The following is a 6,392-nucleotide window of genomic DNA, read 5'->3' as shown; positions in this document are numbered from 1 at the left end:
CAGGCATCTTTCTGGGTACTTGGCATATGTGAACACACACATTTACAATGGAAGCTTGTGAAGCACAGAGAGGTTAAGTGACTTAGTCAAGGTCACACAGCAGTAAGTAGTGGAGCTGGAATTTGAGCTGAGACAGTCTGCTGAAGGGCCCAGGCCCTCAGTGCTGGCATCATGTCAAATACAGTGAGATGACTGAAGGTGGGAAGAAGCTGGGGTGTGTTGATTACATGGAGTACACTTGGTCTTTGTAGTAAGCTGGAGCCTGTGGCCACCAAAGGTGGATTTGTGCATGAGCCGAGGACAGGTTTCTAATGTGCCAGATGAGGTGAGTAAGAGATTATGCACCTGTGTCTTCAGCCTTGTCCTCCCCGTCTTTGTCATCTCCTGAGGATGGAGCATCTGTCATGTGCACACTGAGTGGCACCACTCCTGCTGGGTGAGTCACTGCAGCTGCAGGCCCCCAGGGTCCTCGTGACAGGCAGTCAGCACCTGCAGCTGCTGGGGCTCCACCAAGATGCATTTTGAGGACACCAGCTCTGCACCATCCTTGACCCAGACAGTGGGCCCCATGGGACCACCTCCAGGCAGGGAGCAACTCAGCCCTGCGGTGTCACCAGTGTCAAAGAACAACTGCTCCTGCTGGTTTCAAGACCTCAGTGAGAGGCTGCAGCAGGCCTTGAGTGAGGGAGGATCGGCTCCCAGAGCCTTGGGTCCTGCCAGACAACACTCAAACCAGGGGCTGGTAAATAATCCCCAAAAGGACCAGGGGCAACATTTTCAACTTTGCCAACCAGTCTCTGTTCCAAAGACTTAACTCCGCCCTTGCAGCATGAAGTAGCCTTCCATAGACATCCTGCTGGTCTCCCCCAGACAGGCTGCTCCCAGTCCTAGGGGATCTGAAGTAGCGCCTGAATGGCCACAGCCATGCAAAGCACTAGGGTGCAGGCCAGGGTGTCTGTGACAGGGGCTGGGGCTGCAGTTTGTCAGGCAGCGTGCACAGGCATGCTGCTCCCCACAGCTTAGCTTGGCACTAGCAGGAGGAGAGTGTCCCTTAGAAGCCTGGGGGCCACTGGAGCCCAACTCAGTGTGTGCAACTCCCAAATGGGCTTGGTGCCCATAAACCCAGCACCACTGTGGGCTGCTGACCCACCAGGGCATAGTGCACCCCAGTTGAGCCAACTGTCCTTGACCCACCAGGCCTCAGACCATGACCAGCCCAGCTTACTGGGGCACAGGGACACTGGAACAGAATTTTAAGAGTTCACTGAGTTTGGTGGGGGTATTTCTTGAATTGTTTCTCTAATCTATTTGGATTTAAAGACACAAATGACTCTATTTCCAGTAGTACAGAGAGTGTGAATACTCAGAATATCACCGTTGGATAGACCTAATCAAATACTTACAAGGTCTGGGTGATCATGTATTTGACACCTTAGAAGACTTTGTTAAACTAGCAAGTATAAGGTGATTGGCTGATTTTTGCCAGTTGTGCTGGACAAAATGGGGGAAAAAAAGATGAACTCAGGGCTGCAAACTTCTAGCTCCTGAGCCACGTAAGTCACCTAAAAGTTTCTGTTCCCTTTGAATGAAATCCTAATCTCCTGTAGCTGCAGAGCTGAAATTTCTGAAAAATAAACACAGAATCTCATTCTGTGGGTGGCTAAACTGCAACACAAAACAAATCCCAGACTCAAAGAATATCTGTTATTTAAGTGAAGTCATTGATTGGGAATAAATGGGATCCTGAAAATCAGAATGGGGACATCTGGGCAGATCCTGATGAAACTAAACACACTGAACTACTAAATTCCTCTGAAAATTATTTGCCGATTACATTCAACCACATTTGGCAAAATTAATCCAGTTTTCCCTAACAAAAAAGTACTGGTCTTCTTTGAGGTATTTGCCCTCAAGACCCTGTGATTCCACTTAACATTACCCCCCGACACCCCTCTGTGATTCCAGATCTGTAAATAGCCTTGAGTCCTAGCATGTCCTGAAAGGTGTGGTGGAGTATGTCAGTAAGATGATTTAGAGAAGCAATGTGACAATGTGATGAAAATAATTAAAAATGTTTAAAAGTCTGTGTCTTAATATTTATCATTTGAGTAGCCTATGAATTTTCTAAAATTCTAAACATAGAAGAATCTCTCTATATAAAGATGCTTGTCAAAACATTATTTACAACAAGACAAAATGAAAGCAGATGGATCCAAAAGAAGTTGGGTTACGTCTTATCTGAAGTGGGATGCAACTTGTAAATGTGTAAACTTTATGCAAAGTTTGTAACATGGAAAACTACTTGTATAATAATACATTCAAAAAGCAACATCCAAGATAACCCATAACATATGAATGCAACTTTGTAAAATGACAGCATATACATATATCTATCTATCTATCTATCTATATATATGGAAAATAACAAAATGAAAATGAGCACCACTGCACAAGACAGCTCCAGGGACCACCATTTGCACTGCAGTCTACAAAAGTTCAACAATATAATAGCAGAGATTTTTTACAGAAAGGCCTAGGTGATGTTTCTGTCTGTGCATTTTAAAGTCTTCTGTGACCAAATAGGGTTTCAGTTTTCCAATATAAAAACATATATTTTAACATTTAGAATAAAGCATTTGAAGTAAAACAACAATGAAATGAGGCCAGACATGGTGGCATGCACCTGTAGTCCCAGCTACTCAGGAGGCTGAGGCAGGAACATTGATAGAGCCCAGAAGTTCAAGGATGTAGGACACTATGATCACAGCTGTGAATAGTCACTGCACTCCAGCCTGGGCAACATATCAAGACCTTATCTCAATAATAATAATAATAATATTCAACAATCTTCTTTCTGCCTCAAGCTAAAGCTGCTTTCTCATTTTAACCCAAAGGGCAGAAATGCCTACTGAGTGCTCCACCAGAGAAAAGAAATGAGTTCTTCCTTCACAATCCATGATCCAATTTTTGGTTACAGAGTTCAGCTGAGCAATAAAGGCAACACTAAGAACACCATCAATATATAGATTATTGATTGTCATGTATGTGTTCGTGTATATATGTGTACCCCTGAAAGAGGGAGATGGATTCTTCCATTTCATTGATGAAAATGTGAGCCCCTGTGAACTTTGAGGCTTGTTCTGGGTTCACTGAATGTAAACCTTGAGAATTGGGAGACACTCAGCCTCCTGCAGAGCCCACCTAGGCATAAGCCAAACCAGTGGAGACTCCTCAACAGCAGGAAGAGCAACTGAGATCCAGGAATGTCCACACTTGTAGAGGGTCCATGTCCAGTGGAATACAACTGAAGGATGGGCGGAGGGTAGAGTCTAGCTGCTTCCTTCAGCTGGGGGTGGCAGATGTGTGGGTCAGTCAGCTACCCACGAGGTGTATCATATTCCTAGGGCTATCTTTCATTCTTCTGCTGAGACCTCCATCCTGCACAGACAAAAACCATATATTCACTGGTAAGCAGGATCACTTTTAAAAATGCAAACATAACTTCCCTAACATTAAAGCCAAACATTCTTTCTCCCAGTGAATCATCTTATTTGGATAATCTCCTAACTTCCCCTGAAGTTAGCCCAAGAGTTGCATCTGAGCATTTGGATCTAAGACAGAAAGTCATTTTGGGGTTTGGACCTGGCGGATCTTGGACCGTGTTCTGAAAAGGAAGCTTTCTACTTGCAGAAGAGCAAGGGTGAGCTCTGAATAGGAGATGAAATCATGAGGGGAAAAGACAGGCAGATTCCCAAGCAAACTTGGAATATATTTGCCAGCCTCTTTTCAGTTGTGATAAAATACACATCAACACAAAATTTGCCATTGTAACCATTTAAGTTTACAATGCAGTAACATTTAGTAGGTGCACAACGTTATGCAGCCATCATCACTGTCAAGTTCCAGAGCATTTTCACCACCCTAGAAGGAAGCTCTGTGCCTGCTAAGCAGTTACCTTCCACTCTCCCCTGCCACCAGCCCCTGGCACCATTAACCCAGTTTCTGTCTCTCTAGATTTGCTTCTTCTGAATATTTTATTAAAATGTAATCATACAATATATGGCCTTTTGTGACTGGCTTCTTTCATTTGACATGCTTTCAAGATTCATCCAAGTTGTAGCATGTATCAGTACGTTATTCCTTTTATGGTAATATAATATTCCATTGCAGAATAGATTACATGTTGTTTATCCATTCATCAGTTGATGGGCATTTTCTGGTAAATTAAATAGAGAAAAACAAAAGAGGAGTTACAAATTATCACCCCCCAAAAAATTCTTTTCTGTTTACCTATGAAGTTACTTTTAGCTGTGTACTTCTTTGCTTCATATCGCTTCAAGTTGCTATCTAATGTCATTTTATTTCAGTGTGAAGCATTCCTTTTAGCATTAATTGTAGAATAGGTTTACCAGAGACAAGGGCCATCAGCTTTTATTTACCTGTGCATGTCTGAATTTCTCCATTATTTCTGACAGAGAGTTTTGCCAAATATGCAACTGTCAGTTGAGACAGGTTGTTTTTTTCTTTCTGAACTTCAAGTTTGTCATGCCAATGTCTTCTGAACTCCATGGTTTCTGAAGAAGATTTGGTGGTTAATCTCATGGAGGATCCTTGTACTCGATGAGTCCCTTCTCTTGTTGTTTTCAAGATACTCTGTTTGTCTTTGACTTTTGACAATTTCATTATAATGTCTCTCAGTGTGGACATCTTTGAATTACTGCTACTTTAAATGTTTCAGTGTGTTGGATACCCAGATTCATGTTTTTAATAAAATTTCAGAAGTTTGGGGTCATGATTTCTTCAAATACTCTTTCTCCCCTCTTCTTCCTTCTCTCTTTTGGGGACTCCCAAAGTGCATATACTTGATGCTGTCTCTCAGATTTCTTCTCTCCATTTTTCTTCATACTATTTCCCTTCTGCTCCTCAAATGGGCAATTTCAATTGGCCTATGTTTGAGCTTACTGATTCTACATTCTGCAAACTAAAATCTGCTCTTGAAGTCCTCCAGTGAATTTTCCATTTTGCTTTCAGCTCCAAATTTCCATTTGCTTCCGTTTCACAATTATTTATTGATTTCTGCTATTTAGTGAAACGTAGTTCTCCTGATTTTCTTTAGTTGTTTGTCCATGGTTTCCTTTAGCTCTTTGACTATGTTTAAGACAGTTGATTCAAAGTCTTTGTCTAGTAAGTCAGTCCATTCTTCTTCAGGAACAATTTCTTTCCATTGCTTTTCCTGTGAATGAGTCATACTTTCATACATGCATAATTCATGTTTTTTGAAGTTGAAAACCAGACATTTTCAATATTATAATGTGGTAACTGTGAAAATTACATTTTCTAAACTATTTTTGTATAGACTGTATTCTTTATTGTATGTGGTCACTGAAGTCTCATAGTTGTAGATGTGTGATCTTATTTCTGGGTTCTCTATTCTATTCCACTGGTCTATGCATCTGTTTTTGTACCAGTGCCATACTGTTTTGGTTACTGTAGCCTTGTAGTATAGTTTGAAGTCAAGTAGCATGATGCCTCCAGCTTTGTTCTTTTTGCTTAAGATTGTCTTGACTATAAAGCTCTTTTTGGTTCTATATGAATTTTAAAATCATTTCTTCTAATTCTGTGAAAAATGTCAATGGTAGTTTAATGAAAATAGCATTGAATCTATAAATTACTTTGAGCAGTATGACCATTTTCATGATATTGATTCTTTCTATCCATGAGCATGGAGTATTTTTCCATTTGTTTGTGTCCTCTCTGATTTACTTGAGCAGCACTTTGTAGTTCTCCTTGAAGAGATCCTTCAATTCCTTTGTGAGCTGTATTCCGAGGCATCTTATTCTGTTTGTAGCAATTATGAATAGAAGTTTATTCACAATCTGACTCTCTGCTTGTCTATCGTTGTTGTATAGGAATGCTTGTGACTTCTGCACATTGATTTGGTATTCTGAGACTTTACTGAAGTTGCTTATCAGCTTAAGAAACTTTTCAGCTAAAACAATGGTGTTTTCTAGATATAGGATCACGTCATTTACAAACAAAGACAATTTGACTTCCTCTCTTCCTATTTGAATATCCTTTCTTTCTCTTACCTGATTGCCCTGGCCAGAACTTCCAATACTTTGTTGAATAGGACTGGTAAGAGAGGGCAGCCTTGCCTTGTGCAGGTGTTAAAGGGGAATGCTTCCAACTTTTGCCCATTCGGTATGATACTGGTTGTGAGTCTGTCATACATGACTTTTATTATTTTGAGGTATGTTCCTTCATAACCTAGTTTACTGAGAGTTTAAAAATATGGAATGTTCCATGAATTTGCATGTCACCCTTGTGCAGGGGCCATGCTGATCTGCTCTGTATCTTTCCAATTTTAATATACGTGCTGCCAAAGCGAGTAC

General features: G+C 41.0%; 1 non-coding gene across 1 annotated transcript; it reads right to left on the bottom strand.

The window, feature by feature from the left end:
- Positions 1 to 6,285: 6,285 nt before the first annotated feature.
- LOC115897081 lies at positions 6,286 to 6,392 on the bottom strand. Its single transcript, XR_004057028.1, has one exon. It is a non-coding gene; the product is annotated as a U6 spliceosomal RNA (small nuclear RNA).

This window comes from Rhinopithecus roxellana, chromosome 4 (assembly GCF_007565055.1).
Source record: "Rhinopithecus roxellana isolate Shanxi Qingling chromosome 4, ASM756505v1, whole genome shotgun sequence".
NCBI lineage: Eukaryota > Metazoa > Chordata > Mammalia > Primates > Cercopithecidae > Rhinopithecus > Rhinopithecus roxellana.
The sequence above is the reverse complement of the archived record's forward strand: the minus strand, read 5'-3'. Positions and strand labels throughout refer to the sequence as shown.